Source organism: Platichthys flesus, chromosome 10, assembly GCF_949316205.1.
Source record: "Platichthys flesus chromosome 10, fPlaFle2.1, whole genome shotgun sequence".
Lineage (NCBI taxonomy): Eukaryota > Metazoa > Chordata > Actinopteri > Pleuronectiformes > Pleuronectidae > Platichthys > Platichthys flesus.
Window position 1 is genome coordinate 24,031,887 of NC_084954.1, and position 27,227 is coordinate 24,059,113.

General features: G+C 45.1%; 25 non-coding genes across 25 annotated transcripts; all 25 read right to left on the minus strand.

Annotated features, from left to right (window-relative positions):
- Positions 1-154: 154 nt before the first annotated feature.
- Positions 155-346, minus strand: LOC133964130 (U2 spliceosomal RNA). The gene has a single exon (XR_009923600.1). It is a non-coding gene; the product is annotated as a U2 spliceosomal RNA (small nuclear RNA).
- Positions 347-526: 180 nt separating this feature from the next.
- LOC133963209 (U5 spliceosomal RNA) lies at positions 527-639 on the minus strand. The gene has a single exon (XR_009922720.1). It is a non-coding gene; the product is annotated as a U5 spliceosomal RNA (small nuclear RNA).
- Positions 640-1,152: 513 nt separating this feature from the next.
- Positions 1,153-1,344, minus strand: LOC133962680 (U2 spliceosomal RNA). Its single transcript, XR_009922259.1, has one exon. It is a non-coding gene; the product is annotated as a U2 spliceosomal RNA (small nuclear RNA).
- A 180-nt stretch (positions 1,345-1,524) lies between these two features.
- On the minus strand, positions 1,525-1,637 carry LOC133963210 (U5 spliceosomal RNA). Its single transcript, XR_009922721.1, has one exon. It is a non-coding gene; the product is annotated as a U5 spliceosomal RNA (small nuclear RNA).
- A 513-nt stretch (positions 1,638-2,150) lies between these two features.
- Positions 2,151-2,334, minus strand: LOC133963071 (U2 spliceosomal RNA). The gene has a single exon (XR_009922609.1). It is a non-coding gene; the product is annotated as a U2 spliceosomal RNA (small nuclear RNA).
- A 5,166-nt stretch (positions 2,335-7,500) lies between these two features.
- LOC133963851 (U5 spliceosomal RNA) lies at positions 7,501-7,613 on the minus strand. The gene has a single exon (XR_009923332.1). It is a non-coding gene; the product is annotated as a U5 spliceosomal RNA (small nuclear RNA).
- A 513-nt stretch (positions 7,614-8,126) lies between these two features.
- On the minus strand, positions 8,127-8,318 carry LOC133964131 (U2 spliceosomal RNA). The gene has a single exon (XR_009923601.1). It is a non-coding gene; the product is annotated as a U2 spliceosomal RNA (small nuclear RNA).
- Positions 8,319-8,495: 177 nt separating this feature from the next.
- Positions 8,496-8,608, minus strand: LOC133963211 (U5 spliceosomal RNA). Its single transcript, XR_009922722.1, has one exon. It is a non-coding gene; the product is annotated as a U5 spliceosomal RNA (small nuclear RNA).
- Positions 8,609-9,121: 513 nt separating this feature from the next.
- On the minus strand, positions 9,122-9,313 carry LOC133962672 (U2 spliceosomal RNA). Its single transcript, XR_009922251.1, has one exon. It is a non-coding gene; the product is annotated as a U2 spliceosomal RNA (small nuclear RNA).
- A 177-nt stretch (positions 9,314-9,490) lies between these two features.
- On the minus strand, positions 9,491-9,603 carry LOC133963212 (U5 spliceosomal RNA). Its single transcript, XR_009922723.1, has one exon. It is a non-coding gene; the product is annotated as a U5 spliceosomal RNA (small nuclear RNA).
- A 513-nt stretch (positions 9,604-10,116) lies between these two features.
- Positions 10,117-10,308, minus strand: LOC133964132 (U2 spliceosomal RNA). Its single transcript, XR_009923602.1, has one exon. It is a non-coding gene; the product is annotated as a U2 spliceosomal RNA (small nuclear RNA).
- Positions 10,309-10,485: 177 nt separating this feature from the next.
- Positions 10,486-10,598, minus strand: LOC133963213 (U5 spliceosomal RNA). The gene has a single exon (XR_009922724.1). It is a non-coding gene; the product is annotated as a U5 spliceosomal RNA (small nuclear RNA).
- Positions 10,599-11,111: 513 nt separating this feature from the next.
- LOC133962872 (U2 spliceosomal RNA) lies at positions 11,112-11,303 on the minus strand. The gene has a single exon (XR_009922439.1). It is a non-coding gene; the product is annotated as a U2 spliceosomal RNA (small nuclear RNA).
- Positions 11,304-11,480: 177 nt separating this feature from the next.
- Positions 11,481-11,593, minus strand: LOC133963215 (U5 spliceosomal RNA). The gene has a single exon (XR_009922726.1). It is a non-coding gene; the product is annotated as a U5 spliceosomal RNA (small nuclear RNA).
- A 513-nt stretch (positions 11,594-12,106) lies between these two features.
- Positions 12,107-12,298, minus strand: LOC133964133 (U2 spliceosomal RNA). The gene has a single exon (XR_009923603.1). It is a non-coding gene; the product is annotated as a U2 spliceosomal RNA (small nuclear RNA).
- A 177-nt stretch (positions 12,299-12,475) lies between these two features.
- Positions 12,476-12,588, minus strand: LOC133963217 (U5 spliceosomal RNA). Its single transcript, XR_009922727.1, has one exon. It is a non-coding gene; the product is annotated as a U5 spliceosomal RNA (small nuclear RNA).
- A 513-nt stretch (positions 12,589-13,101) lies between these two features.
- Positions 13,102-13,293, minus strand: LOC133962602 (U2 spliceosomal RNA). Its single transcript, XR_009922185.1, has one exon. It is a non-coding gene; the product is annotated as a U2 spliceosomal RNA (small nuclear RNA).
- A 177-nt stretch (positions 13,294-13,470) lies between these two features.
- Positions 13,471-13,583, minus strand: LOC133963218 (U5 spliceosomal RNA). Its single transcript, XR_009922728.1, has one exon. It is a non-coding gene; the product is annotated as a U5 spliceosomal RNA (small nuclear RNA).
- Positions 13,584-14,096: 513 nt separating this feature from the next.
- LOC133963029 (U2 spliceosomal RNA) lies at positions 14,097-14,278 on the minus strand. The gene has a single exon (XR_009922570.1). It is a non-coding gene; the product is annotated as a U2 spliceosomal RNA (small nuclear RNA).
- Positions 14,279-19,448: 5,170 nt separating this feature from the next.
- Positions 19,449-19,561, minus strand: LOC133963219 (U5 spliceosomal RNA). Its single transcript, XR_009922729.1, has one exon. It is a non-coding gene; the product is annotated as a U5 spliceosomal RNA (small nuclear RNA).
- Positions 19,562-20,074: 513 nt separating this feature from the next.
- On the minus strand, positions 20,075-20,266 carry LOC133964136 (U2 spliceosomal RNA). The gene has a single exon (XR_009923605.1). It is a non-coding gene; the product is annotated as a U2 spliceosomal RNA (small nuclear RNA).
- Positions 20,267-20,446: 180 nt separating this feature from the next.
- Positions 20,447-20,559, minus strand: LOC133963220 (U5 spliceosomal RNA). Its single transcript, XR_009922730.1, has one exon. It is a non-coding gene; the product is annotated as a U5 spliceosomal RNA (small nuclear RNA).
- A 513-nt stretch (positions 20,560-21,072) lies between these two features.
- Positions 21,073-21,264, minus strand: LOC133964137 (U2 spliceosomal RNA). Its single transcript, XR_009923606.1, has one exon. It is a non-coding gene; the product is annotated as a U2 spliceosomal RNA (small nuclear RNA).
- A 177-nt stretch (positions 21,265-21,441) lies between these two features.
- Positions 21,442-21,554, minus strand: LOC133963221 (U5 spliceosomal RNA). Its single transcript, XR_009922731.1, has one exon. It is a non-coding gene; the product is annotated as a U5 spliceosomal RNA (small nuclear RNA).
- Positions 21,555-22,068: 514 nt separating this feature from the next.
- LOC133962992 (U2 spliceosomal RNA) lies at positions 22,069-22,258 on the minus strand. Its single transcript, XR_009922551.1, has one exon. It is a non-coding gene; the product is annotated as a U2 spliceosomal RNA (small nuclear RNA).
- Between the last annotated feature and the right edge of the window lie 4,969 nt (positions 22,259-27,227).

A 27,227-nucleotide genomic window follows, 5' to 3' on the forward strand; every position in this document is an offset into this window, starting at 1 on the left:
TGCATAATCGCTTCACAAGGCAGTGAGTCATCAGAGCAGTTTTGCACACTTGTCAAACTCTGCCAGGCCATTCCCTCAGTTTCATTGACCCAGTGTAGAATTCACCTTGAAACCTCCACAATTGTTTGAGTGTTTGCTTTTCTACAAGGTAAGAACAGAGTGCACCGTTCCCAGCGGCACTGCAATGCTAGGTCGATGCGTGGAGAGAAGGGAGCAAGCTCCAAATTTCTGCTCCTCTTGCCAAAAATCTGCTTAATATGTAGTCCTCATATAGAGGACATATCAGATATTAAACTGATAAGAACAGATACTACACTTGATCTTAGCCAAAAGGCCGAGAAGCGATAATCCACAAGTGTTGGATGTCCAAGCTAACCTCTTGGCACAAATCTCCCTTGCTGTGGTACCCCGTTTGTAGGTGTGCACAACAATGGCTGCTGCTCATCACCTCCGCCCAAGCTCTCCTTTGTGGACACTTGATTTCTGACCTAGACAGCTCTTTGACTTTTGACAATTTCATAAGGCTCAGCCATACAGCAAAGCCTGCCAAAAATAGATTCAACTCATGTTTGTTCCTCTCCACGGAAGTCTTTAGTAAAAGGCGAAAGACTTGTGCGTTATGAAGAGAAACCAGAGTCAGCATGGCCCTCTGCTCGAGAGCAGCGGTGGAGCCTCTCGGTCACAGTCACCACCTTCGCGGTGGGCCTCTCTTTGCTTTCCGCATGTCAGATTCTAGTATACAACATTCCCACCACGCCCCCATCTGCCAACACAAATTATACAAGGCTTTATTTGCTCCTGCCCTGACTAGTGATTGGCTTTTAAGCCTTTTTAAGCGATACATCCCTGAACCACTTACATTGGGTCCAAAAGCGGACTCTGCTTTCTCACCAAGTCTCCCAGGAGATGTTGAGTGAAAAAACGTTTCAGTTTTTGACAAACGCTTCTGATTCTATTTGGAATCTAGTTGATGCTTATTGTGACCCCGTGCAGAGTCATGCATGATCGCTTTACAAGGCAGTGAGTCATCAGAGCAGTTTTGCACACTTGTCAAACTCTGCCAGGCCATTCCCTCAGTTTCATTGACCCAGTGTCGAATTCACCTTGAAACCTCCACAATTGTTTGAGTGTTTGCTTTTCTACAAGGTAAGAACAGAGTGCACCGTTCCCAGCGGCACTGCAATGCTAGGTCGATGCGTGGAGAGAAGGGAGCAAGCTCCAAATTTCTGCTCCTCTTGCCAAATATCTGATTAATATGTAGTCCTCATATAGAGGACATATCAGATATTAAACTGATAAGAACAGATACTACACTTGATCTTAGCCAAAAGGCCGAGAAGCGATAATCCACAAGTGTTGGATGTCCACGCTAACCTCTTGGCACAAATTTCCCTTGCTGTGGTACCCCGTTTGTAGGTGTGCATAACAATGGCTGCTGTTCATCACCTCCGCCCAAGCTCTCCTTTGTGGACACTTGATTTCTGACCTAGACAGCTCTTTGACTTTTCACAATTTCATAAGGCTCAGCCATACAGCAAAGCCTGCCAAAAATAGATTCAACTCATGTTTGTTCCTCTCCACGGAAGTCTTTAGTAAAAGGCGAAAGACTTGTGCGTTATGAAGAGAAACCAGAGTCAGCATGGCCCTCTGCTCGAGAGCAGCGGTGGAGCCTCTCGGTCACAGTCACCACCTTCGCGGTTGGCCTCTCTTTGCTTTCCGCATGTCAGATTCTAGTATACAACATTCCCACCACGCCCCCATCTGCCAACACAAATTATACAAGGCTTTATTTGCTCCTGCCCTGACTAGTGATTGGCTTTTAAGCCTTTTTAAGCAATACATCCCTGAACCACTTACATTGGGTCCAAAAGCGGACTCTGCTTTCTCACCAAGTCTCCCAGGAGATGTTGAGTGAAAACACGTTTCAGTTTTTGACAAATGCTTCTGATTCTATTTGGAATCCAGTTGATGCTCATTGTGACCCCCTGGAGATTCATGCATAATCGCTTCACAAGGCAGTGAGTCATCAGAGCAGTTTTGCACACTTGTCAAACTCTGCCAGGCCATTCCCTCAGTTTCATTGACCCAGTGTAGAATTCATCTTGAAACCTCCACAATTGTTTGAGTGTTTGCTTTTCTACAAGGTAAGAACAGAGTGCACCGTTCCCAGCGGCACTGCAATGCTAGGTCGATGCGTGGAGAGAAGGGAGCAAGCTCCAAATTTCTGCTTCTCTTGCCAAAAATCTGCTTAATATGTAGTCCTCATATAGAGGACATATCAGATATTAAACTGATAAGAACAGATTTTTTTTTTTTTTTTTTTTTGGAATTTTTTTTTATTTAATTCACTCATGAGCAGTACAATACTTTACATTACAAAGATCATCATCTCTCCACATCTTAAGACCTCCAGAATTCTATCGGACTAAAAGAAAATAAGAGGAGGTACAATAAAAGACTCTTTCATGAGTTCAGTCTACAGATTGTCAAAAATAATTTTCCATCGATCTTTAATTGAGTCGATGCCCCATTTGCTCGCCTCCAATTTAAGTTTTCGCCGCATAATGTCTTCAATACTGTGTGTAGTGTTTTCTATCGACCACTTTTCCGTCTCATTTATTATACTACCTCTTACCTCCCATAACTTAGCCTTCACAATTGATGTAAGTTCTAAGGCTTTGCACACACCTTTGTCCCCCTCTAAACTAAAATCCATGAACAGAACTTTTTCCCAATTCACCTCTTTTAGAAACCCGAATCTTTGGCCCAATTTCTTCCACAATTGTTTTGCAAAGGGACATTCAAATAATGCATGTTCCACGGTTTCTACCCCATTGCATCCACGTCTCGGGCATATCCTATTTAATGTTAAATCATGATTAAATAGAGTATTCCTCACAGGTAATTTCCTATGAAGCACCAACCAATTAAAATCTCTTAATCTGTTTTCTAGACTCTTGCATTGGGTTCTTCTCCACACGTCACTATGAACATGCAAACCATCTTTAGGGTCAAACTTAGCAATCAACGTTTCATACAGCTTTTTGTGATTAACTACTGAATCTCTTTTCCAACACTCCTTGTATTTCTTTGCCCAACTTATCATTTTTTTATAATGATCTGGCATGACCTCTGCTTTCGGAAAACTGTTTTCCCATTTCGCCACAAGAGGTCTCAGATGGATAGAGAGCCAGAATTTAATCAATGGTTGGCATTTGTGTTCAGGTGGGTTTAACATTATTCTACATGTATTTGAAAAAAACAAAACTTTGAACTTCAAACCTAAATTTGGCATGTCCCTACCACCTCTTTCGACCGGCTGATACATTGTAGCTCTTTTAATGTATTCATACCCTCCCCATATGAACTGAAACAGAGATTTTTGAAGTTTTAAACAAACTAAAGCCGGCATGGGGAAAATATAAGCCACATGAAGTAATGTCGGCAATAAATCAGATTTAATAACCAAAATCTTACCACTAATGGACAGCCTTCTTAATTTCCACATATTTAGTTTTTTCAGCACTTTTCCCAATTTTGTCTCCCAATTAGTTTCTCCATCATTGTTATTTCCAAAGGATATTCCCAGTAAAGTCATTGGCCCCGCACACAGAGAGAACCCTAAAGGGTTATCAACTCTGTCCTTCCACTTTCCAAAGTATTTGATTTGGGATTTTCCTGTATTGACTCTAGAACCAGAAGCAACTGAGAATGTGTCGATGACCTGCATAGCTTCGCGCAGACAGAAATCATCTTTTAAATACAGTACAGTGTCATCTGCATACTGGGATATGGTCAAGGATTCACCACCAGGCAGCTGTATACCCTTGATGTTAACATTTTTCCTGATTGCACATGCCAGCGTTTCAATGAATAGCACATACAAGGGGGCTGATGCTGGACATCCCTGTCTGACCCCTCTGGTTTGTTTAAAGAATTCACCAAGGTTGCCATTAACATTAACACTGCTTCCGACTTCTGTGTATAAAATCCTCAACCAACTCCTGAATCTAGCACCGAAGCCAAATTTCTTTAGTGTCCTAAACAAAAAATTGTGATCAACTCTGTCAAAGGCTTTTTCCTGGTCAAGACTGAGGACAATTAGTGGTATATTTCTGTCCTGAGAATAAGATAGTATATCTCTATGCATTTGTAAATTCCAGTTTAGTTGCCTGCCAGGTACTGCACATGTCTGATCTGAGCCGATGATTAAGGGTAGAGCTGACACCAAACGGTTTGTCAAAACCTTACTAAAAATCTTATAATCTGTACAAAGCATTGTTAGAGGCCTGTAGTTTGATATTTTGTTGACATCACCTTTTTTAAACAGCAGGGATATCACCCCTTTTCTCATGGATTCCCCCATAATCCCAGATGTACATATATAAGTGAACAACTCTAACAGCCATGACCCAATGTCTTCCCAAAATATTATATAAAATTCTTTTGTGATCCCATCTATTCCTGGCACCTTGCCCTTTTTCAAAGACATGGTTGCCCTCAGGATTTCTTCTAAAGTAAAATCTTTATCTAGCTCTGTTCTCAGATCTTCAGGTATGAATCTGTCTATATTGTCTAACAATGTTGCACCTTTCATGTAGTCAACCTTTTCTGCTTTAAAAAACGTAGAAAAATGATTAGAGATAACTTGAGCAATCCCATCAGGATCGTTAATCTCCTCACCTGTTTCATTTAAAACGGAAACTATGCTCCTCCTCTTTGCCTGTGCTTTGGACTGTCTAAAGAAGTAGGGAGAACACTTTTCGTCACTCTCCCACTTCTCTCTAAGACACCGGAATTTATAGGCCTCTGCTCTGTTGTGAAAAAATAACCTCTGTTTATCTTGCAAATGTTTCAGCAAGTCCTTATCAATTTGTCCACCTGCATTTCTCTGTTCCATTAATTTATTTATGGCTTTTTGCAGTCGGTAGTATAATTTAAATTCCTCTTTCCTTGATTCTTTTGAGTAATTCTGTGTGTAGTATCTAATACGCAGCTTTGTGCTTTCCCACCATTCACAGACATTTTCATAAAATACTCTCATATGAAAGCAATCTTTTAGAAAACACTTTAATGCTACCCTAAACTGCTGGAGCTCTAGAATATTGTTGTTTAATTTCCAATACCCTTTACCATTTTTGATCATCATTGAGGTTAGTTTTACTGAGAGCATGTTGTGATCTGTGTAAAAAACTGGTGATACTTTCGCCCCTGTCACCTGAAATTCTACCGGACAAAATATATAGTCTATCCTACTCTTCGCCCCTCTACTATTTGACCATGTGAAGCCAAGATCGTCTGGGTTAGCTTTTTTATATGAATCCACCAAATTATACTTTGTAACAATATTTATTAAACTGGCCTCGGCCTTGCTGCCCTCACTTTGGGAATTGAAGTCTCCTCCAATTACCACATGGCGGTTGGTCATGAAAGCAGTGTCAAGACTAAGAAAAAGCTCCCTTCTCTCCTTTGGAGAAGAGTGGGCATATATGTTAATAACTCTTAACCCCTTTCCCTTCCAGTCAATATCTGTTACCAAAACCCTCCCCTGTACCACTGAAAAACTGCCAACCACTTGGACTTCATTATTCCCACATAGTGTTCCCACCCCAGATGAATGGACCCCCCCAATGCTCCACCTAGATTCACCTTTGGTCCACTCTTTTGAGAATAGGTTCACGTCGTCTTCATTTTTCAAGTGGACCTCTTGCAAAAGGCATAAAGAAAAGTTGATTGAACATAAATGAGAAAAGACCACTTCCCTTTTGGCCTTGTTCCTCAAACCTCTAACATTTATGGAAACTATATGTAATGAGGACATTCTGGTAAATGAGGAATGAGACAAAAAACAAAACAAACAAACAAACCATCAAAGACGAGACACTGTGTTTTCTCTAATTTTCAACTTCACAGTCAAATTCAATGCCTTCCCTATGTGTCTTTTCCTCGGGCACCGCGTGCCCTGAGTTGGGGGTATTACCCTCTGGAAGCAATGAGCATTGCTCTGAAACCAAATCCCTGTCAGAGTTGTTCGGAGCCAGGGACTCCACCAGGACACACCCGGACGGGGGCATGCTGCCGTCAGAGTCTGTCACCTCAGTCTGCACTGGAATTTGTCCATGTTCTCCACCCTCCAGCCCATCCACCCTGGCAGCAGCCTTCACATCCTGATCGCTGTTCACCTGCAGCCCCTCCATCTCCCCTTCCTCCTGCGACTCCTCCACAACCTCAGAAAGAACACTGAACACGCTATCCACTCCCAGGGGCACAGCGCTTGTCTCGATCCTCCTTTTTTTCCCCTTGCCTCCCCTGCTTTCCACTGTGGTCCACTCAGGAACAGGTTGGCTCTCCTCTGAGGTTGTAGTCTCCTCCCCCTTCTTCTTCTCTGGGGGAGGTGCTCGTTCAGGTGGATCAACCACATTTGCCTCAATCTCATTGTCCACAAACATTTGATCAATTACCTCGTTAATTGCTCTCAGGGAGGAGGCATCAGGATCTTCGCACATTGGTCGCCTTACAATGCTTGCATAGGAGGAGCGGACCTCAGGGCAGTGCTTAAATAAATGTCCTTCAGACCCACAAAGATTGCATTTTCTGGAACGGTCACAAGTCCCCATTTTGTGTCCTAGACCCTTGCAATTTCTGCACCTCACCTGCGTGCAGGATTCTGCCGTGTGACCAAAGTCTGTGCATTTTCTGCAGTAAATAGGCTGGCCCGAGTAGTACAGATATCCTCTATTTGTGCCTATGGTGAAGGAGGCAGGGGGGTGGTGGTAGCCATCGTGACCATCTGGGTCATCCTTCAGCCGCACACGACATTGTCTTTTTCCAGTCCAAACGTCAAGAGAGTCCCTGATTTCCCTCATGCTCGAAATCACTGTCACATGCTTAGAAAGGAAGTATCTGGTTGCTTCTTCAGTTACCCAGGGATTATAGTTATGAATTGTGATAACACGCTCACCAGTTCGGCAAAGGCTTTGAATCTGGTACTCCCTCAGTGGTCCATCAGCCAAACGATCAGCCAACCTTTTCGTTTCCTCCATCTTGGTGAGATTATAGAACGTAACATCAAAAAAACGGTCGGTGGCATTTCTCTGCAAGCAGAGGAGGTCATCTATCTTGAGGGACAAGGCTCCAAAAAGAATATTAACTCCAAATTCTCTCCTATCCAAAAAAACTTCAGTACTCTTCCAAATGAATCTCAAAGTATTTTTCAGCACGGGAAGTCCCTGCTGTGAAACTGTTGCTGACGTCATTATGACAATCCACGTCCGCAAACCCTTCTCACCTGGCTAGATCTTAGCCAAAAGGCCGAGAAGCGATAATCCACAAGTGTTGGATGTCCACGCTAACCTCTTGGCACAAATCTCCCTTGCTGTGGTACCCCGTTTGTAGGTGTGCATTACAATGGCTGCTCATCACCTCCGCCCAAGCTCTCCTTTGTGGACACCTGATTGCTGACCTAGACAGCTCTTTGACTTTTCACAATTTCATAAGGCTCAGCCAAACAGCAAAGCCTGCCAAAAATAGATTCAACTCATGTTTGTTCCTCTCCACGGAGGTCTTTAGTAAAAGGCGAAAGACTTGTGCGTTATGTAGAGAAACCAGAGTCAGCATGGCCCTCTGCTCGAGAGCAGCGGTGGAGCCTCTCGGTCTCAGTCACCACCTTCGCGGTGGGCCTCTCTTTGCTTTCCGCATGTCAGATTCTAGTATACAACATTCCCACCACGCCCCCATCTGCCAACACAAATTATACAAGGCTTTATTTGCTCCTGCCCTGACTAGTGATTGGCTTTTAAGCCTTTTTAAGCAATACATCCCTGAACCACTTACATTGGGTCCAAAAGCGGACTCTGCTTTCTCACCAAGTCTCCCAGGAGATGTTGAGTGAAAACACGTTTCAGTTTTTGACAAATGCTTCTGATTCTATTTGGAATCCAGTTGATGCTCATTGTGACCCCGTGGAGATTCATGCATAATCGCTTCACAAGGCAGTGAGTCATCAGAGCAGTTTTGCACACTTGTCAAACTCTGCCAGGCCATTCCCTCAGTTTCATTGACCCAGTGTAGAATTCATCTTGAAACCTCCACAATTGTTTGAGTGTTTGCTTTTCTACAAGGTAAGAACAGAGTGCACCGTTCCCAGCGGCACTGCAATGCTAGGTCGATGCGTGGAGAGAAGGGAGCAAGCTCCAAATTTCTGCTCCTCTTGCCAAAAATCTGCTTAATATGTAGTCCTCATATAGAGGACATATCAGATATTAAACTGATAAGAACAGATACTACACTTGATCTTAGCCAAAAGGCCGAGAAGCGATAATCCACAAGTGTTGGATGTCCAAGCTAACCTCTTGGCACAAATCTCCCTTGCTGTGGTACCCCGTTTGTAGGTGTGCATAACAATGGCTGCTCATCACCTCCGCCCAAGCTCTCCTTTGTGGACACCTGATTGCTGACCTAGACAGCTCTTTGACTTTTCACAATTTCATAAGGCTCAGCCATACAGCAAAGCCTGCCAAAAATAGATTCAACTCATGTTTGTTCCTCTCCACGGAAGTCTTTAGTAAAAGGCGAAAGACTTGTGCGTTATGAAGAGAAACCAGAGTCAGCATGGCCCTCTGCTCGAGAGCAGCGGTGGAGCCTCTCGGTCACAGTCACCACCTTCGCGGTGGGCCTCTCTTTGCTTTGCGCATGTCAGATTCTAGTATACAACATTCCCACCACGCCCCCATCTGCCAACACAAATTATACAAGGCTTTATTTGCTCCTGCCCTGACTAGTGATTGGCTTTTAAGCCTTTTTAAGCGATACATCCCTGAACCACTTACATTGGGTCCAAAAGCGGACTCTGCTTTCTCACCAAGTCTCCCAGGAGATGTTGAGTGAAAACACGTTTCAGTTTTTGACAAATGCTTCTGATTCTATTTGGAATCCAGTTGATGCTCATTGTGACCCCGTGCAGAGTCATGCATAATCACTTCACAAGGCAGTGAGTCATAAGAGCAGTTTTGCACACTTGTCAAACTCTGCCAGGCCATTCCCTCAGTTTCATTGACCCAGTGTAGAATTCACCTTGAAACCTCCACAATTGTTTGAGTGTTTGCTTTTCTACAAGGTAAGAACAGAGTGCACCGTTCCCAGCGGCACTGCAATGCTAGGTCGATGCGTGGAGAGAAGGGAGCAAGCTCCAAATTTCTGCTCCTCTTGCCAAAAATCTGCTTAATATGTAGTCCTCATATAGAGAACATATCAGATATTAAACTGATAAGAACAGATACTACACTTGATCTTAGCCAAAAGGCCGAGAAGCGATAATCCACAAGTGTTGGATGTCCAAGCTAACCTCTTGGCACAAATCTCCCTTGCTGTGGTACCCCGTTTGTAGGTGTGCATAACAATGGCTGCTCATCACCTCCGCCCAAGCTCTCCTTTGTGGACACTTGATTGCTGACCTAGACAGCTCTTTGACTTTTCACAATTTCATAAGGCTCAGCCATACAGCAAAGCCTGCCAAAAATAGATTCAACTCATGTTTGTTCCTCTCCACGGAAGTCTTTAGTAAAAGGCGAAAGACTTGTGCGTTATGAAGAGAAACCAGAGTCAGCATGGCCCTCTGCTCGAGAGCAGCGGTGGAGCCTCTCGGTCACAGTCACCACCTTCGCGGTGGGCCTCTCTTTGCTTTGCGCATGTCAGATTCTAGTATACAACATTCCCACCACGCCCCCATCTGCCAACACAAATTATACAAGGCTTTATTTGCTCCTGCCCTGACTAGTGATTGGCTTTTAAGCCTTTTTAAGAAATACATCCCTGAACCACTTACATTGGGTCCAAAAGCGGACTCTGCTTTCTCACCAAGTCTCCCAGGAGATGTTGAGTGAAAACACGTTTCAGTTTTTGACAAATGCTTCTGATTCTATTTGGAATCCAGTTGATGCTCATTGTGACCCCGTGCAGAGTCATGCATAATCACTTCACAAGGCAGTGAGTCATAAGAGCAGTTTTGCACACTTGTCAAACTCTGCCAGGCCATTCCCTCAGTTTCATTGACCCAGTGTAGAATTCACCTTGAAACCTCCACAATTGTTTGAGTGTTTGCTTTTCTACAAGGTAAGAACAGAGTGCACCGTTCCCAGCGGCACTGCAATGCTAGGTCGATGCGTGGAGAGAAGGGAGCAAGCTCCAAATTTCTGCTCCTCTTGCCAAAAATCTGCTTAATATGTAGTCCTCATATAGAGGACATATCAGATATTAAACTGATAAGAACAGATACTACACTTGATCTTAGCCAAAAGGCCGAGAAGCGATAATCCACAAGTGTTGGATGTCCAAGCTAACCTCTTGGCACAAATCTCCCTTGCTGTGGTACCCCGTTTGTAGGTGTGCATAACAATGGCTGCTCATCACCTCCGCCCAAGCTCTCCTTTGTGGACACTTGATTGCTGACCTAAACAGCTCTTTGACTTTTCACAATTTCATAAGGCTCAGCCATACAGCAAAGCCTGCCAAAAATAGATTCAACTCATGTTTGTTCCTCTCCACGGAAGTCTTTAGTAAAAGGCGAAAGACTTGTGCGTTATGAAGAGAAACCAGAGTCAGCATGGCCCTCTGCTCGAGAGCAGCGGTGGAGCCTCTCGGTCACAGTCACCACCTTCGCGGTGGGCCTCTCTTTGCTTTCCGCATGTCAGATTCTAGTATACAACATTCCCACCACGCCCCCATCTGCCAACACAAATTATACAAGGCTTTATTTGCTCCTGCCCTGACTAGTGATTGGCTTTTAAGCCTTTTTAAGCAATACATCCCTGAACCACTTACATTGGGTCCAAAAGCGGACTCTGCTTTCTCACCAAGTCTCCCAGGAGATGTTGAGTGAAAACACGTTTCAGTTTTTGACAAATGCTTCTGATTCTATTTGGAATCCAGTTGATGCTCATTGTGACCCCGTGGAGATTCATGCATAATCGCTTCACAAGGCAGTGAGTCATCAGAGCAGTTTTGCACACTTGTCAAACTCTGCCAGGCCATTCCCTCAGTTTCATTGACCCATTGTAGAATTCACCTTGAAACCTCCACAATTGTTTGAGTGTTTGCTTTTCTACAAGGTAAGAACAGAGTGCACCGTTCCCAGCGGCACTGCAATGCTAGGTCGATGCGTGGAGAGAAGGGAGCAAGCTCCAAATTTCTGCTCCTCTTGCCAAAAATCTGCTTAATATGTGGTCCTCATATAGAGGACATATCAGATATTAAATTGATAAGAACAGATACTACACTTGATCTTAGCCAAAAGGCCGAGAAGCGATAACCCACAAGTGTTGGATGTCCAACCTAACCTCTTGGCACAAATCTCCCTTGCTGTGGTACCCCGTTTGTAGGTGTGCATAACAATGGCTGCTCATCACCTCCGCCCAAGCTCTCCTATGTGGACACTTGATTGCTGACCTAAACAGCTCTTTGACTTTTCACAATTTCATAAGGCTCAGCCATACAGCAAAGCCTGCCAAAAATAGATTCAACTCATGTTTGTTCCTCTCCACGGAAGTCTTTAGTAAAAGGCGAAAGACTTGTGCGTTATGAAGAGAAACCAGAGTCAGCATGGCCCTCTGCTCGAGAGCAGCGGTGGAGCCTCTCGGTCACAGTCACCACCTTCGCGGTGGGCCTCTCTTTGCTTTCCGCATGTCAGATTCTAGTATACAACATTCCCACCACGCCCCCATCTGCCAACACAAATTATACAAGGCTTTATTTGCTCCTGCCCTGACTAGTGATTGGCTTTTAAGCCTTTTTAAGCAATACATCCTTGAACCACTTACATTGGGTCCAAAAGCGGACTCTGCTTTCTCACCAAGTCTCCCAGGAGATGTTGAGTGAAAACACGTTTCAGTTTTTGACAAATGCTTCTGATTCTATTTGGAATCCAGTTGATGCTCATTGTGACCCCGTGGAGATTCATGCATAATCGCTTCACAAGGCAGTGAGTCATCAGAGCAGTTTTGCACACTTGTCAAACTCTGCCAGGCCATTCCCTCAGTTTCATTGACCCAGTGTAGAATTCACCTTGAAACCTCCACAATTGTTTGAGTGTTTGCTTTTCTACAAGGTAAGAACAGAGTGCACCGTTCCCAGCGGCACTGCAATGCTAGGTCGATGCGTGGAGAGAAGGGAGCAAGCTCCAAATTTCTGCTCCTCTTGCCAAAAATCTGCTTAATATGTAGTCCTCATATAGAGGACATATCAGATATTAAACTGATAAGAACAGATACTACACTTGATCTTAGCCAAAAGGCCGAGAAGCGATAATCCACAAGTGTTGGATGTCCAAGCTAACCTCTTGGCACAAATCTCCCTTGCTGTGGTACCCCGTTTGTAGGTGTGCATAACAATGGCTGCTCATCACCTCCGCCCAAGCTCTCCTTTGTGGACACTTGATTGCTGACCTAAACAGCTCTTTGACTTTTCACAATTTCATAAGGCTCAGCCATACAGCAAAGCCTGCCAAAAATAGATTCAACTCATGTTTGTTCCTCTCCACGGAAGTCTTTAGTAAAAGGCGAAAGACTTGTGCGTTATGAAGAGAAACCAGAGTCAGCATGGCCCTCTGCTCGAGAGCAGCGGTGGAGCCTCTCGGTCACAGTCACCACCTTCGCGGTGGGCCTCTCTTTGCTTTCCGCATGTCAGATTCTAGTATACAACATTCCCACCACGCCCCCATCTGCCAACACAAATTATACAAGGCTTTATTTGCTCCTGCCCTGACTAGTGATTGGCTTTTAAGCCTTTTTAAGCAATACATCCCTGAACCACTTACATTGGGTCCAAAAGCGGACTCTGCTTTCTCACCAAGTCTCCCAGGAGATGTTGAGTGAAAACACGTTTCAGTTTTTGACAAATGCTTCTGATTCTATTTGGAATCCAGTTGATGCTCATTGTGACCCCGTGGAGATTCATGCATAATCGCTTCACAAGGCAGTGAGTCATCAGAGCAGTTTTGCACACTTGTCAAACTCTGCCAGGCCATTCCCTCAGTTTCATTGACCCATTGTAGAATTCACCTTGAAACCTCCACAATTGTTTGAGTGTTTGCTTTTCTACAAGGTAAGAACAGAGTGCACCGTTCCCAGCGGCACTGCAATGCTAGGTCGATGCGTGGAGAGAAGGGAGCAAGCTCCAAATTTCTGCTCCTCTTGCCAAAAATCTGCTTAATATGTGGTCCTCATATAGAGGACATATCAGATATTAAACTGATAAGAACAGATACTACACTTGATCTTAGCCAAAAGGCCGAGAAGCGATAACCCACAAGTGTTGGATGTCCAACCTAACCTCTTGGCACAAATCTCCCTTGCTGTGGTACCCCGTTTGTAGGTGTGCATAACAATGGCTGCTCATCACCTCCGCCCAAGCTCTCCTTTGTGGACATTTGATTGCTGACCTAAACAGCTCTTTGACTTTTCAAAATTTCATAAGGCTCAGCCATACAGCAAAGCCTGCCAAAAATAGATTCAACTCATGTTTGTTCCTCTCCACGGAAGTCTTTAGTAAAAGGCGAAAGACTTGTGCGTTATGAAGAGAAACCAGAGTCAGCATGGCCCTCTGCTCGAGAGCAGCGGTGGAGCCTCTCGGTCACAGTCACCACCTTCGCGGTGGGCCTCTCTTTGCTTTCCGCATGTCAGATTCTAGTATACAACATTCCCACCACGCCCCCATCTGCCAACACAAATTATACAAGGCTTTATTTGCTCCTGCCCTGACTAGTGATTGGCTTTTAAGCCTTTTTAAGCGATACATCCCTGAACCACTTACATTGGGTCCAAAAGCGGACTCTGCTTTCTCACCAAGTCTCCCAGGAGATGTTGAGTGAAAACACGTTTCAGTTTTTGACAAATGCTTCTGATTCTATTTGGAATCCAGTTGATGCTCATTGTGACCCCGTGCAGAGTCATGCATAATCACTTCACAAGGCAGTGAGTCATAAGAGCAGTTTTGCACACTTGTCAAACTCTGCCAGGCCATTCCCTCAGTTTCATTGACCCAGTGTAGAATTCACCTTGAAACCTCCACAATTGTTTGAGTGTTTGCTTTTCTACAAGGTAAGAACAGAGTGCACCGTTCCCAGCGGCACTGCAATGCTAGGTCGATGCGTGGAGAGAAGGGAGCAAGCTCCAAATTTCTGCTCCTCTTGCCAAAAATCTGCTTAATATGTAGTCCTCATATAGAGGACATATCAGATATTAAACTGATAAGAACAGATTTTTTTTTTTTTTTTTTTGGAATTTTTTTTTTATTTAATTCACTCATGAGCAGTACAATACTTTACATTACAAAGATCATCATCTCTCCACATCTTAAGACCTCCAGAATTCTATCGGACTAAAAGAAAATAAGAGGAGGTACAATAAAAGACTCTTTCATGAGTTCAGTCTACAGATTGTCAAAAATAATTTTCCATCGATCTTTAATTGAGTCGATGCCCCATTTGCTCGCCTCCAATTTAAGTTTTCGCCGCATAATGTCTTCAATACTGTGTGTAGTGTTTTCTATCGACCACTTTTCCGTCTCATTTATTATACTACCTCTTACCTCCCATAACTTAGCCTTCACAATTGATGTAAGTTCTAAGGCTTTGCACACACCTTTGTCCCCCTCTAAACTAAAATCCATGAACAGAACTTTTTCCCAATTCACCTCTTTTAGAAACCCGAATCTTTGGCCCAATTTCTTCCACAATTGTTTTGCAAAAGGACATTCAAATAATGCATGTTCCACGGTTTCTACCCCATTGCATCCACGTCTTGGGCATATCCTATTTAATGTTAAATCATGATTAAATAGAGTATTCCTCACAGGTAATTTCCTATGAAGCACCAACCAATTAAAATCTCTTAATCTGTTTTCTAGACTCTTGCATTGGGTTCTTCTCCACACGTCACTATGAACATGCAAACCATCTTTAGGGTCAAACTTAGCAATCAACGTTTCATACAGCTTTTTGTGATTAACTACTGAATCTCTTTTCCAACACTCCTTGTATTTCTTTGCCCAACTTATCATTTTTTTATAATGATCTGGCATGACCTCTGCTTTCGGAAAACTGTTTTCCCATTTCGCCACAAGAGGTCTCAGATGGATAGAGAGCCAGAATTTAATCAATGGTTGGCATTTGTGTTCAGGTGGGTTTAACATTATTCTACATGTATTTGAAAAAAACAAAACTTTGAACTTCAAACCTAAATTTGGCATGTCCCTACCACCTCTTTCGACCGGCTGATACATTGTAGCTCTTTTAATGTATTCATACCCTCCCCATATGAACTGAAACAGAGATTTTTGAAGTTTTAAACAAACTAAAGCCGGCATGGGGAAAATATAAGCCACATGAAGTAATGTCGGCAATAAATCAGATTTAATAACCAAAATCTTACCACTAATGGACAGCCTTCTTAATTTCCACATATTTAGTTTTTTCAGCACTTTTCCCAATTTTGTCTCCCAATTAGTTTCTCCATCATTGTTATTTCCAAAGGATATTCCCAGTAAAGTCATTGGCCCCGCACACAGAGAGAACCCTAAAGGGTTATCAACTCTGTCCTTCCACTTTCCAAAGTATTTGATTTGGGATTTTCCTGTATTGACTCTAGAACCAGAAGCAACTGAGAATGTGTCGATGACCTGCATAGCTTCGCGCAGACAGAAATCATCTTTTAAATACAGTACAGTGTCATCTGCATACTGGGATATGGTCAAGGATTCACCACCAGGCAGCTGTATACCCTTGATGTTAACATTTTTCCTGATTGCACATGCCAGCGTTTCAATGAATAGCACATACAAGGGGGCTGATGCTGGACATCCCTGTCTGACCCCTCTGGTTTGTTTAAAGAATTCACCAAGGTTGCCATTAACATTAACACTGCTTCCGACTTCTGTGTATAAAATCCTCAACCAACTCCTGAATCTAGCACCGAAGCCAAATTTCTTTAGTGTCCTAAACAAAAAATTGTGATCAACTCTGTCAAAGGCTTTTTCCTGGTCAAGACTGAGGACAATTAGTGGTATATTTCTGTCCTGAGAATAAGATAGTATATCTCTATGCATTTGTAAATTCCAGTTTAGTTGCCTGCCAGGTACTGCACATGTCTGATCTGAGCCGATGATTAAGGGTAGAGCTGACACCAAACGGTTTGTCAAAACCTTACTAAAAATCTTATAATCTGTACAAAGCATTGTTAGAGGCCTGTAGTTTGATATTTTGTTGACATCACCTTTTTTAAACAGCAGGGATATCACCCCTTTTCTCATGGATTCCCCCATAATCCCAGATGTACATATATAAGTGAACAACTCTAACAGCCATGACCCAATGTCTTCCCAAAATATTATATAAAATTCTTTTGTGATCCCATCTATTCCTGGCACCTTGCCCTTTTTCAAAGACATGGTTGCCCTCAGGATTTCTTCTAAAGTAAAATCTTTATCTAGCTCTGTTCTCAGATCTTCAGGTATGAATCTGTCTATATTGTCTAACAATGTTGCACCTTTCATGTAGTCAACCTTTTCTGCTTTAAAAAACGTAGAAAAATGATTAGAGATAACTTGAGCAATCCCATCAGGATCGTTAATCTCCTCACCTGTTTCATTTAAAACGGAAACTATGCTCCTCCTCTTTGCCTGTGCTTTGGACTGTCTAAAGAAGTAGGGAGAACACTTTTCGTCACTCTCCCACTTCTCTCTAAGACACCGGAATTTATAGGCCTCTGCTCTGTTGTGAAAAAATAACCTCTGTTTATCTTGCAAATGTTTCAGCAAGTCCTTATCAATTTGTCCACCTGCATTTCTCTGTTCCATTAATTTATTTATGGCTTTTTGCAGTCGGTAGTATAATTTAAATTCCTCTTTCCTTGATTCTTTTGAGTAATTCTGTGTGTAGTATCTAATACGCAGCTTTGTGCTTTCCCACCATTCACAGACATTTTCATAAAATACTCTCATATGAAAGCAATCTTTTAGAAAACACTTTAATGCTACCCTAAACTGCTGGAGCTCTAGAATATTGTTGTTTAATTTCCAATACCCTTTACCATTTTTGATCATCATTGAGGTTAGTTTTACTGAGAGCATGTTGTGATCTGTGTAAAAAACTGGTGATACTTTCGCCCCTGTCACCTGAAATTCTACCGGACAAAATATATAGTCTATCCTACTCTTCGCCCCTCTACTATTTGACCATGTGAAGCCAAGATCGTCTGGGTTAGCTTTTTTATATGAATCCACCAAATTATACTTTGTAACAATATTTATTAAACTGGCCTCGGCCTTGCTGCCCTCACTTTGGGAATTGAAGTCTCCTCCAATTACCACATGGCGGTTGGTCATGAAAGCAGTGTCAAGACTAAGAAAAAGCTCCCTTCTCTCCTTTGGAGAAGAGTGGGCATATATGTTAATAACTCTTAACCCCTTTCCCTTCCAGTCAATATCTGTTACCAAAACCCTCCCCTGTACCACTGAAAAACTGCCAACCACTTGGACTTCATTATTCCCACATAGTGTTCCCACCCCAGATGAATGGACCCCCCCAATGCTCCACCTAGATTCACCTTTGGTCCACTCTTTTGAGAATAGGTTCATGTCGTCTTCATTTTTCAAGTGGACCTCTTGCAAAAGGCATAAAGAAAAGTTGATTGAACATAAATGAGAAAAGACCACTTCCCTTTTGGCCTTGTTCCTCAAACCTCTAACATTTATGGAAACTATATGTAATGAGGACATTCTGGTAAATGAGGAATGAGACAAAAAACAAAACAAACAAACAAACCATCAAAGACGAGACACTGTGTTTTCTCTAATTTTCAACTTCACAGTCAAATTCAATGCCTTCCCTATGTGTCTTTTCCTCGGGCACCGCGTGCCCTGAGTTGGGGGTATTACCCTCTGGAAGCAATGAGCATTGCTCTGAAACCAAATCCCTGTCAGAGTTGTTCGGAGCCAGGGACTCCACCAGGACACACCCGGACGGGGGCATGCTGCCGTCAGAGTCTGTCACCTCAGTCTGCACTGGAATTTGTCCATGTTCTCCACCCTCCAGCCCATCCACCCTGGCAGCAGCCTTCACATCCTGATCGCTGTTCACCTGCAGCCCCTCCATCTCCCCTTCCTCCTGCGACTCCTCCACAACCTCAGAAAGAACACTGAACACGCTATCCACTCCCAGGGGCACAGCGCTTGTCTCGATCCTCCTTTTTTTCCCCTTGCCTCCCCTGCTTTCCACTGTGGTCCACTCAGGAACAGGTTGGCTCTCCTCTGAGGTTGTAGTCTCCTCCCCCTTCTTCTTCTCTGGGGGAGGTGCTCGTTCAGGTGGATCAACCACATTTGCCTCAATCTCATTGTCCACAAACATTTGATCAATTACCTCGTTAATTGCTCTCAGGGAGGAGGCATCAGGATCTTCGCACATTGGTCGCCTTACAATGCTTGCATAGGAGGAGCGGACCTCAGGGCAGTGCTTAAATAAATGTCCTTCAGACCCACAAAGATTGCATTTTCTGGAACGGTCACAAGTCCCCATTTTGTGTCCTAGACCCTTGCAATTTCTGCACCTCACCTGCGTGCAGGATTCTGCCGTGTGACCAAAGTCTGTGCATTTTCTGCAGTAAATAGGCTGGCCCGAGTAGTACAGATATCCTCTATTTGTGCCTATGGTGAAGGAGGCAGGGGGGTGGTGGTAGCCATCGTGACCATCTGGGTCATCCTTCAGCCGCACACGACATTGTCTTTTTCCAGTCCAAACGTCAAGAGAGTCCCTGATTTCCCTCATGCTCGAAATCACTGTCACATGCTTAGAAAGGAAGTATCTGGTTGCTTCTTCAGTTACCCAGGGATTATAGTTATGAATTGTGATAACACGCTCACCAGTTCGGCAAAGGCTTTGAATCTGGTACTCCCTCAGTGGTCCATCAGCCAAACGATCAGCCAACCTTTTCGTTTCCTCCATCTTGGTGAGATTATAGAACGTAACATCAAAAAAACGGTCGGTGGCATTTCTCTGCAAGCAGAGGAGGTCATCTATCTTGAGGGACAAGGCTCCAAAAAGAATATTAACTCCAAATTCTCTCCTATCCAAAAAAACTTCAGTACTCTTCCAAATGAATCTCAAAGTATTTTTCAGCACGGGAAGTCCCTGCTGTGAAACTGTTGCTGACGTCATTATGACAATCCACGTCCGCAAACCCTTCTCACCTGGCTAGATCTTAGCCAAAAGGCCGAGAAGCGATAATCCACAAGTGTTGGATGTCCAATCTAACCTCTTGGCACAAATCTCCCTTGCTGTGGTACCCCGTTTGTAGGTGTGCACAACAATGGCTGCTGCTCATCACCTCCGCCCAAGCTCTCCTTTGTGGACACTTGATTTCTGACCTAGACAGCTCTTTGACTTTTCACAATTTCATAAGGCTCAGCCATACAGCAAAGCCTGCCAAAAATAGATTCAACTCATGTTTGTTCCTCTCCACGGAAGTCTTTAGTAAAAGGCGAAAGACTTGTGCGTTATGAAGAGAAACCAGAGTCAGCATGGCCCTCTGCTCGAGAGCAGCGGTGGAGCCTCTCGGTCACAGTCACCACCTTCGCGGTGGGCCTCTCTTTGCTTTCCGCATGTCAGATTCTAGTATACAACATTCCCACCACGCCCCCATCTGCCAACACAAATTATACAAGGCTTTATTTGCTCCTGCCCTGACTAGTGATTGGCTTTTAAGCCTTTTTAAGCGATACATCCCTGAACCACTTACATTGGGTCCAAAAGCGGACTCTGCTTTCTCACCAAGTCTCCCAGGAGATGTTGAGTGAAAACACGTTTCAGTTTTTGACAAATGCTTCTGATTCTATTTGGAATCCAGTTGATGCTCATTGTGACCCCGTGCAGAGTCATGCATAATCACTTCACAAGGCAGTGAGTCATAAGAGCAGTTTTGCACACTTGTCAAACTCTGCCAGGCCATTCCCTCAGTTTCATTGACCCAGTGTAGAATTCACCTTGAAACCTCCACAATTGTTTGAGTGTTTGCTTTTCTACAAGGTAAGAACAGAGTGCACCGTTCCCAGCGGCACTGCAATGCTAGGTCGATGCGTGGAGAGAAGGGAGCAAGCTCCAAATTTCTGCTCCTCTTGCCAAAAATCTGCTTAATATGTAGTCCTCATATAGAGGACATATCAGATATTAAACTGATAAGAACAGATACTACACTTGATCTTAGCCAAAAGGCCGAGAAGCGATAATCCACAAGTGTTGGATGTCCAATCTAACCTCTTGGCACAAATCTCCCTTGCTGTGGTACCCCGTTTGTAGGTGTGCACAACAATGGCTGCTGCTCATCACCTCCGCCCAAGCTCTCCTTTGTGGACACTTGATTTCTGACCTAGACAGCTCTTTGACTTTTCACAATTTCATAAGGCTCAGCCATACAGCAAAGCCTGCCAAAAATAGATTCAACTCATGTTTGTTCCTCTCCACGGAAGTCTTTAGTAAAAGGCGAAAGACTTGTGCGTTATGAAGAGAAACCAGAGTCAGCATGGCCCTCTGCTCGAGAGCAGCGGTGGAGCCTCTCGGTCACAGTCACCACCTTCGCGGTGGGCCTCTCTTTGCTTTCCGCATGTCAGATTCTAGTATACAACATTCCCACCACGCCCCCATCTGCCAACACAAATTATACAAGGCTTTATTTGCTCCTGCCCTGACTAGTGATTGGCTTTTAAGCCTTTTTAAGCGATACATCCCTGAACCACTTACATTGGGTCCAAAAGCGGACTCTGCTTTCTCACCAAGTCTCCCAGGAGATGTTGAGTGAAAACACGTTTCAGTTTTTGACAAATGCTTCTGATTCTATTTGGAATCCAGTTGATGCTCATTGTGACCCCGTGCAGAGTCATGCATAATCACTTCACAAGGCAGTGAGTCATAAGAGCAGTTTTGCACACTTGTCAAACTCTGCCAGGCCATTCCCTCAGTTTCATTGACCCAGTGTAGAATTCACCTTGAAACCTCCACAATTGTTTGAGTGTTTGCTTTTCTACAAGGTAAGAACAGAGTGCACCGTTCCCAGCGGCACTGCAATGCTAGGTCGATGCGTGGAGAGAAGGGAGCAAGCTCCAAATTTCTGCTCCTCTTGCCAAAAATCTGCTTAATATGTAGTCCTCATATAGAGGACATATCAGATATTAAACTGATAAGAACAGATACTACACTTGATCTTAGCCAAAAGGCCGAGAAGCGATAATCCACAAGTGTTGGATGTCCAAGCTAACCTCTTGGCACAAATCTCCCTTGCTGTGGTACCCCGTTTGTAGGTGTGCATAACAATGGCTGCTCATCACCTCCGCCCAAGCTCTCCTTTGTGGACACTTGATTGCTGACCTAAACAGCTCTTTGACTTTTCACAATTTCATAAGGCTCAGCCATACAGCAAAGCCTGCCAAAAATAGATTCAACTCATGTTTGTTCCTCTCCACGGAAGTCTTTAGTAAAAGGCGAAAGACTTGTGCGTTATGAAGAGAAACCAGAGTCAGCATGGCCCTCTGCTCGAGAGCAGCGGTGGAGCCTCTCGGTCACAGTCACCACCTTCGCGGTGGGCCTCTCTTTGCTTTCCGCATGTCAGATTCTAGTATACAACATTCCCACCACGCCCCCATCTGCCAACACAAATTATACAAGGCTTTATTTGCTCCTGCCCTGACTAGTGATTGGCTTTTAAGCCTTTTTAAGCAATACATCCCTGAACCACTTACATTGGGTCCAAAAGCGGACTCTGCTTTCTCACCAAGTCTCCCAGGAGATGTTGAGTGAAAACACGTTTCAGTTTTTGACAAATGCTTCTGATTCTATTTGGAATCCAGTTGATGCTCATTGTGACCCCATTGGAGATTCATGCATAATTGCTTCACAAGGCAGTGAGTCATCAGAGCAGTTTTGCACACTTGTCAAACTCTGCCAGGCCATTCCCTCAGTTTCATTGACCCAGTGTAGAATTCACCTTGAAACCTCCACAATTGTTTGAGTGTTTGCTTTTCTACAAGGTAAGAACAGAGTGCACCATTCCCAGCGGCACTGCAATGCTAGGTCGATGCGTGGAGAGAAGGGAGCAAGCTCCAAATTTCTGCTCCTCTTGCCAAAAATCTGCTTAATATGTAGTCCTCATATAGAGGACATATCAGATATTAAACTGATAAGAACAGATTTTTTTTTTTTTTTTTTTTTATTACAAAAAACTTTCATCAGTTCAGTACAAATCAAGTCAAATCAATACAAATCAATTATCATGTATGACCATCCCTAATACAATTTTGGGCCACGACTGTGAGCCTTTACAGTCATAAATATTCGTTTTTCATATCCTACCCGGTCCATATTGCAGTAACAAAGGTGAAAACAATAAAAGAAAACAAAAAACAGCCCAAAGAACTCCATTTGACCTCACACTCAGTTCACCATATCCACCCAAACCCTCCCTTCCACCTTTCTAGGGCTGCATGCTTCCCCCACTTCTCTATATCCCTTTTGATTTTCCCTTTTACATCAGCTTCCACCCTCCTCATGATCCCTTCCACACTGCTGTCTTTATTTCTCTTTACCAGATCTTGCCTGGCCGACCACATTATCCTCTTTGTAGTGCTTATGATATACCACATTGGGAAATTTCCTGAGCCTAAACCTCTTTCAACCTTATCCCAGGTCAAATTAAATCCTCGGACCACCTGCCCTAGCCGTTCCCCCACTTTACCCCATACTATCTTTGCAATTGGACAGTCCCACATGACATGCCTGACCGTTTCCTCCCCCGGACAGGTTGGCCGAGGGCACACAGGGGATCTTGCCAACCCATGCCGGTACATGGTTTCCCGCACTGGCAGGCATTTGTGCAGGCATAACCAATTGATGTCTTTTAGCTCATTGTCAAGCCCCCCTGGCTGAATCCCCCTCCAAATCTCTTTCGGGGTCCCCACCACCAAAGGTGCGACCACTCCCTTGCTGACCTCTCTGTAGAGGGCTCTGTGATCTATTTTTATTTCTCTGTTTGAGGCTTCAGGATGAGCCTGCAACCACCTGGCTGCATGGTTGTAATGCCATGGCTGCTGCTCCACCCTGGGTGCCAAATTGTTCCAGACAATCAACCCCCTAGCTTGGTACGCGAAATAGAGTCGTAAGAAGTAGCCTGAGGGGTGCTCTATCGGAAATGATAGTTCCCTACACAAGGAAGAAACAAAAATGCAGTCCAGCTTCAGCGGGAGGTGTGGCACATCCCTCCCTCCTGCTTCGATACCAGCCAGCATGCGAGTCCTAGCCACATATTCGTACCTCCCCCCCCATATGAAATGGAACACGAGGCGCATGAGAGGTCTCCTCATGCTGACTGGCAGTGGATATATGTATGCCAAATATAGGAGGGATGGCAGAATGTCTACCTTCAGTACAAGTACCTTCCCTATAAAGGTCAGGCACCTGCTCTTCCAGAGTGCAAGCCTCTTCTGGACTGCTGTAATTCGCCTGGTCCAGTTGATCGAGGCACTGTTGGCTGCCTCAAAGCTGACCCCTAGTATCTTCAGGTGACCTGTGCATAGCGACAGCCCTCCCGGTACATCTGTCCTTTCTTTCCACCTCCCAAAGAACTTGACAGAGGACTTGGCGTGATTCAGTCTTGCTCCAGACACCCGACCAAAGTCCTGAAAAATCTCTAAGGATCGGATCAGGCTCTCATCACTGTCCAGCAGCAGTGTGGTGTCGTCTGCATACTGTGACAGCTTGACCCGCAGGCCTCTGCTGCCGGGAACCAGGAAACCTTTCACCCCTGGGTCAGCCCTAATAGCTGCCGCCAGTGGCTCTATGTAAAGGATGTAGAGCAGCGGTGAGAGTGGGCAGCCCTGTCTTACCCCTGAGTGCAACCTGAAAACTTCCCCTAAGTGACCGTTGACTGCCACGGTGCTCCCCACACCTGTGTATAATGTGCGCAACCATCCGACAAAACCCTTGTTAAAGCCTAACCTTTCCAATACCCTAAACATAAAGCCCCAGTGAACCCTGTCAAAGGCCTTTGCCTGGTCGAGGCCCACCACCATAAATGGCAGGTGTCTGTCTTCTGCCCAAGCGACAGCGTCTCGTATGAGCTGGAGATTCCATCTAACAGAGCGCCCCGCCACCCCACACGTTTGGTCCACATGGACCACGTGTGGAAGCGCTGTGCCCAGACGATCCGCTAGGACCTTTGCCAGGAGTTTATAGTCAACACACAACATTGTCAGTGGCCGCCAGTTTCCGAGGTCGGTGCCATCCCCCTTTTTAAACAGAAGGGAGATCACCCCTGTAGCCATAGTCCCTCCCATTGCACCTGTGAGAAGCACTGTGGACAACACCTCCAACACTACCGGTCCAAGAATCTCCCAGAACTTGAGATAAAACTCCACCGGCAGTCCGTCGATGCCAGGCACCTTCCGCTTGTTCATTTTACCAAGGGCTCCCTCGAGCTCTTTGAGTGTGAGCGGGGCCTCCAAAGCCTGCGCTATGTCCGACGGCACCTGCTTGGTCAGTAAGTTCAGGAAGTATTCCCCTCCCCCTACATCTACCTCTTTCTCCTGGAAACTTGTGCGGTAGTGGTCAGTAGCAGCCCCCACCATCTCAGCTGCCTCCGACACTACCACACCCTGCTTGTCCCTGATCCCGGTCTGTACCTGTCTTTTCCTGTCTGCCCGTATTGAGCTGAAGAAAGCAGCAGAACATGTCTCATGCTTCTCCAAGTAATTTCGTTGCACCAGGAACAGGTAAGCCCGGGCCCTACCCTCAAAGACCTCCCTGAGCTTTGCTTTTAGGGAGTCACAAGCCCACTGATTTACTGTGCCAGTGCTGTTTCCTTTGCTGTATTCAAGCTCGAGGAGGTGCTGTAAGCGAAACACCTCTCTCTTTGCCAACCTCACCTTCTTTTTAGAAAAACTGTCGCAAAACATCTTCATGCGTTTCTTGGCTACTTCCCACCACTCCATCACTCCAGTACACAATGGTCTTAGTCCTAAAAGTTTTTTGAAAAACAGTTTAAAACTTTGTTTGAACATGTCCTCCTCTAGTATGCTTATATTTAAGCGCCAGTACCCACGCCCAAAAACAGGCAGGCACAGGCGCACCTCAAACAGCAGCCCATCATGGTCAGAGAAAAACACAGGGAGCAGTCGACCTGACACCAATATCATAGACTTTGAGGCAAACACGTAGTCAAGACGTCTATACGTTCCGCGTGAATTACGCCATGTGGGACCGTCTGCCAGTGGCCTAACCATCCTCCCCCCATCTACTAACCCGTGTCTAGCCATGAGGTGGGAGATATAAATATCGCTGGTGTCCCCCCCCTTGCCTAACTGCACATTGAAATCCCCACCTACAATTACCTGCCTATTGGTGGTCAGGTGTGTCTCTACTAAACCAAACATTTCTTGTCTTTCCCTCTGAGTTTGTGGTCCATACACCACAACAACCCTCAGCTTGTTGGTCCCCCATGTGATGTCAGCACCCAGTATCCTCCCTTGGACAATTGTGAACACATCCTCCACCCTTATCTCTTTAACCCCAAACAATATCCCTACACCTGTAGAGTGGACCCCTCCCACACTCCAGATTGAATCCCCTTTCGTCCACTCCCTTGAGAATTTCGCTACATCCCCTATGTCCCTTAGATGAACCTCCTGCAATAAACAAATATCAACATGCAGATGGTCCACAAAATCATAAACAACCCTTCTTTTAAACGTGTCCCTCATTCCTCTTACATTTAATGAAAGCATCTTTACTACAGCCATTATAATTTGTATTTTTAAAGTGTTTACAGCCACACAAAACCCCCCCCCCCCCAAATACAACCTCCCTACTGCGAGAAGAAGTCCTCCCTCTCCATCTCGTCCGCCCAGGAAAAGGGCACTGGATTTGGCGATGTTGATGGCCTGTTGGGTCCCTCATATGCATCTTCTCCCATAGGGGATAGTATATTGAGCAGGTCTGGAGGTAAATCCAGCTCCAGCCCACAACCTACATTTGGCAGCTCACATGGATCTCCTCCGATATGCTCAATAGCTTCCCCACCCTTACCTAGCCCTATGTTACCCCCATCCTGCTCCTGATGTCCTCCCTCCTCTGCAGCCCTTCTTTGCTGCTCTACCCCACTAACCATCCCACCATCAACTCCCTTCTCTTGGTCCTGTCCCTCGGCCCCGTTGCCTTCCCCCTTTGACTTTTTACTATGGCCCTCCTCCTTACTCTCTCCGCTTCTAATTGCTTTCCCCCCTCCGAAAACCTGTGATCCTTTCCGTGCCCCCTTCTTGATCTTGGAGGTGGCTGGATCTGGGCTGATGGCAGGAAATTCTCCCCCTGCGTGGTCACAGGTCACCTGGGCTTCGGTATCCCGGGTGGCACTGCCTTTTGTTCCTTTCTCCAGGGGGACTTCCTCTGTTCCAATCTCAGAAAGATCCGTAGCTGGCGCCGCCAGTACCGGTGTGCATGAGCCATTCTCTGCAGGCAAGGGTCCCTTTCCTGGATGCTTTGCTTTTTCTGGTTCTCCATTGGACTTGGCCACTTCCACAAAGGTCCTCCTTCTGCTTGGACAGTTGCGGTAAAGGTGGCCCATTTCACCACATCCATGACAGGCCTTGGGCCCTGTGCACTCTTTAGCCTCATGGCCCCCTTGGCCACAGGTACGGCAGCCGGCTCTGGAACAGCCTGCCTCTGTATGGCCTGACTGCCTGCAACGCCTACAGAAAGCTGGTTGCCGGGCGTAAAACAGGTAACCGCGGTCCCCACCAAGGCTGAAAAGAGCAGGTGGATGCTTCAGTCCTCCATGTCCTTCTGCGTCAGGGTTCAGCAGCACTTGGAACTGCCTTCTTCCTGTCCAGAATCCCCTCATGTCTTTTACGTACCTAGCACTAGTCACAACCTCTCCGTGCTGTCCCAAAAAAGCCACTAGTGCTAGGTCGGTGACGAAGGGGTTGTAGGTATGCACCGTGATAGTTCTGAAATTTGGTCTGTCCAGGTTCAAAATCTTGTAACCGGCTATGAATCTTGTCCCAGCCTCCTTTCTACAGGCTTCAGCCACTCTTGAATACATATCTTCACTGACCAGGGTAACGTCAAAGGCTTTTTCTGGCTGGTTCCACTGGATGCAGTATACATCTTCTACCTTCAGCCTCAGTTGTTCCAAGATGACATTTTT